The sequence below is a fragment of the Penaeus japonicus genome, unplaced genomic scaffold, assembly GCF_977035675.1.
Source record: "Penaeus japonicus unplaced genomic scaffold, GWHDUDI00000001_assembly GWHDUDI00000013, whole genome shotgun sequence".
In the NCBI taxonomy this organism is placed as follows: domain Eukaryota; kingdom Metazoa; phylum Arthropoda; class Malacostraca; order Decapoda; family Penaeidae; genus Penaeus; species Penaeus japonicus.
The window spans coordinates 12,885,742-12,890,741 of NW_028234415.1; positions in this window are offsets into that span (position 1 = coordinate 12,885,742).

Below are 5,000 nucleotides of genomic sequence, written 5' to 3' on the forward strand. Positions count from 1 at the left end.
AGGAAGCTCAGAATAGGGAGAACCAAGTGTATATAGGAAATAAATCCAATGGAGAGGTGATATACAATAAAAATGAAATTATCAAAGTAGTAAAAAACTGCTATTGCGACTTATACCACTCAAACGATCAACCACGTACGGAGACAAACAAAACAATTGGAGACGTTCCAAACATTAAGGTAAAGGAAGTAAAAAAGGGCACTAAAAGGCATGAAAAGAGGAAAAAACACCAGAAGATGGCATTAGTGTAGATCTTATTCAAGATGCAGGAGAGATTGCTGCAGTAAAACTAGCCAATCTTTTTAACAAATGTCTAAGCGTCGGTAAAACTACTAAATCCTGGGAAAACGCAATGGTAATTTTAATACTCAAAATGGGGACACAAGAGACCTAAAGAATTACCGATCTAAAAGCCTCCTCTCAGTGATCTATAAACTGTTCACAAAAAAAAAAAAAAAATAAAAAAATAATAATAATAACAATAATAATCACAGCCCGCATCACCGATACATTATATTCAAAACAACCCAGGGAACAGGCAGGCTTTCGCAGCGGATATTAACTACAGACCATATCCACACACTGATCCAAATAAGAGAGAAAACAAACGAATATAAGAAGCTTCTGTGTATGGCATTCATAGGTTACGGAAAGGCATTTGACTCCGTACATATAGCGGCAGTACTATATTCAATTTGTAAACAAGGAGTAGGAGGAAATATATTGTAGATTATTAAAGGATATGTATAGAGATGGTACAGAGATAATTAAGATCCACGCAGAAACGAATAAAATACCAATAAAAAAAGGTTTTAGGCAGGGCGACACCATCTCACCGAAGCTGTTTACAACTTGCTTAGAGGAAGTATTCAAGAAGTTAAATTGGAAAGAGAAAGGGATTAAAATGGGGGATGAACACTTAAACAATCTAAGATTTGCAGCTGACATTGTTCTTCAGCGATTTGAATGAGGAAAGTCTGAAGATTAGCCGTAAAATGAACATGAAAAAGACTGAAGTCATGTTCAACAGTCGAACCCCAGTTAAGCAAATACAAATACAGGGCGAGGTACTAGAAGCAGTGAACGAGTATGTATACCTAGGGCAACTCATCAAGACGAGTACATCCTGCGATGCCGAGATAAAACGGCGAATCAGGCTAGGTTGGAGTGCCTTCTGTACACAGAGTAATATTCTGCTAAGTAATATATATATATATATATATATATATATATATATATATATATATGTGTGTGTGTGTGTGTGTGTGTGTGTGTGTGTGTGTGTGTGTGTGTGTGTGTGTGTGTGTGTGTTTGTGTGTATGCGTATATATATATATATATATATATATATATATATATACATATATATATATATATGATAGTGGAATCCTTAACAAAGTCAAAATCTCATTTAAGATCGGAAAGAAAAATAAACTTTGGTGTTGTAGACTTAACTATGAAACTAATAAAATCTTCAACAAACTTATAAAATACACTATTATATTGTGCACTCTCCATTAATCTTCAAGTTAAGTACTATACATATACCGAAACTAATTCTCTAAGTATAATCAACTCAAAAAATATTTCCCAGCGAATGAAAAACACTCAAAAATCATTGCACGAAATATTTTGACCGCGCAAGAGGCAACGCTCTTCCACGGCCCAGCTGATTTTCAAGGTTACCACGTGACAATTTCCCCAGGAAAATTTCCACAGCAGGCACCGCCTTAACTCGCGGGGAGGACTGAGATGCCAGGAAGGGGGTAATGACGTTGCGTGACGTCACAACCCAAAGCGAGCAACGGTCGAAAACAAGTCTTTTTTGTTCTTAGATAACGCTAACCCTAACACTTTCCGACCTCCTAGCCTCGCTCGCACAACTCCTCACTTCATTTCACTTCCCGTCACTTTACTTTACTCTATTATACTACTTAGAATGAAATATGTAATCGTGAACTGGGTATCTTGACCTATCATAAATGTTGCCAAGTCAATAGGAGCTCAGTGAAATATATATTAATATAAGTAATGACATATACTAGAATAAAACTTGAATTTAACAACGTAAACGTAACTTATGCATCCAACACAATAATAAAAGCATGCTATTGATAACATAATAAATCACAACCTGAAAGAGTGTGTATTAATATATATACTGTCATTCAGGAACTATATCTCTGGTACCCTGTACCTGAAAATAATTAGTTAATTTCTATTACAATTAAAAGTATAAAGCAATAAAAATATAGGATACTGCAAATTGGGGATAATTCAGTAAACAGAGTAAAAGAAGACTGGTGCGCCCGGAGCCAGCTGAAACAACCAAAGAAGATTATCGGCCATCCTCCGAGGCTCATTTTTGCGACCCACCCTGTGAGTTTAACGAAAACAATTATTATCCCCATAGAATTATTCAAAGGTAGCTAAGGACAGAGGGCAAGGCATGGAAACCGCCGAGCCGCCACTGTGGAAATCTAACTTTTCCGTTATATTGAAAAATGTTAGACTCCCAATGTATAATCAAAGGCCGCCACCACCACTGTTTTCACAGAAAACAGGGAAAACATTATTCCTTCAAGGAATTATTAATTCTACCATATAATTCCTGCAAATGAAGGGATTAAGGAAACTTTAATACATTTCCTGCAATTCACTATTTTTATCTTTACATAATCTTACTTGGAACTTTAAGTTATATCGTTAAAAACAATCTATGTAAATATCAAGTACAAAACAAACACTGGAAAATTCCTTAAGATCTAGCACATATAATATATCCCTCGCTTACCAATATAAACTCCAAAGGTGTTTATAATGAACACTCATATGCTGCCCCAACACTAAATTTTCCACGGATATTTGTAAACATGTTTGTTTCCTTTTAAATTAACATGGAAGATTCCAAATCTTCCATATATATACATACATACATACACACACACACACACACATATATATATATACATATATATATATATATATATATATATATATATATATATATATATATATATACATGCATGTATGCATGGATATTTTACATACACACACACACGCATATGTGTGTGTGTGTGTTGCCTCCCTATTAGACATAAGCGATCCTTGCTCTTCCTTACCTACTTAGCATCGTTTGGCAATGTCTCAAAATATGATACAGTGTTGGTTAATTATGACGGAACAGGAATTCAAATTCAAACCCACAAACTTTATTCCATAAATTACAATGATTATTCTTAATACATATATAATTTGTTGCAAAAATAATTAGTATACAATACGTCGTTTTGATACGATGTCACAACTGACAATTTAGAAAATGGTCTTTTAATTTTGTTTTAAATTAATTGGGGTTAGTGATGTCTTTAACACTATGAGGTAGTAGGTTCCAGGTCAGGGGTCCACGTATTAGCATTTGTCGTGTCCCTATTTCTATGTGTGATCTTTTGACATATAGAGAATTTACTTGTTGTGTTCGAATACCTGATGTGTCCCCTACAGTTTGTAAGGGCAGGATCCATTGCGGATAATTCCCATGAATGGTTTTATGGACTAAAACACATGTATCATAGTTGCATTTGGCTTGAATTTTAACCATTTTAGTTGAATAATATGTGGGGTGATATAATCGAACTTACTAACATTACCCAATGCAACTCTTGCAGCAAAGATTTGAAGTCTGTGCTTTCTGCATTACGGTTTTGTTAGTAGAGCTCCAAACATTTAAATAATAATTAATGATGCTCAGAGCAAGAGTTTGTACAACCGTGATTCTTGTTTCTGTAGGGATTTGATTTTTTATATGATTAAGATATATTAATGTTCCCATTCCCTTCCTATGTATGTTATCAACATGGGATTCAAACGTCATATATCTGTCGAAGTGTACTCCTAGATTTCTTACTGAAGTGCTTGGTTTAATTTGGCAGTCTTCGAAATCTATGGTTGTGTCTATGCGAATTTTAGCTAAATTTGACCGTCTACCTATGAAGGTACATTGCGTTTTTTGTGGATGTATTTTAAGGCCATTGATGTCAAAATATCATTCTGCTTGAACAAGAGTGTCTTGAGTGTTTGTTATCAATGCATCAAAGTTGTTCACTGAGTCACTATGGACAAATTGAGAATCATCGGCATATTGTATTAGATGACAGTTATGGATTAAGGATGAGAAGTCATTAATGAAAACTGTGAATAAGATCGGGCCTTATATAGATCCTTATGGAACACCGAAATAGACTGATTGTTGTGATGATATATTCTCATTAATTTTTACCGATTGGGTTCTTGTATTTAGATAGCTGTCAAACAAATAGGTATCAATTCTATGGCTTCTTAATTTGTTATGAAGAATTTTGTGGTTGACAATGTCGAAAGCTTTAGAAAGATCGCACAAAGTGAGCAAATTTACCTTATTGTTGTCCATATTATTATAAATATGAAGGATATCATAAAAAAATAACTTCAAAATAATTTCATTAATCGGAAGAGAGTGAGTGAGTGAGAGTGTGTGCGTGTGTGTGTACGCGCGCGTAATTAATTTTAAAACGACGGTATACTTACTATAAGCAATGAGACCTAAAGATATTTACAAATATATTGTTATTTATAATGAATTCCTATTACAGCTCTATAGTAGGATATATTCGTTAAAATCTCTGAACGACTCTAATATGTGCTCTCACTAAAGGTGTTATGCATAAAATTGCATTGTATAGAAAGTATAGTCTTGAATTCTTGACACATAATGCAAAATTGAGGCCGACAGTGCTGAGCTGAACTGATGCGACAACACATAACTCAGCAGCCAATACTGAGCAATTAGTAGTATAACAATTCTGTTGTTGTCAGAAATGTTGTTCTAATCCTGAGTTGCACATCATAGTATGTGCCGGAATAAAACGTATGATTCACCATGGCTTTGTAGTCACTGTTAGTCAACAATACAAATATGTTCAATGCCAGATGTGACTGGAAGTCGGAGGGAAGAAGTAAAA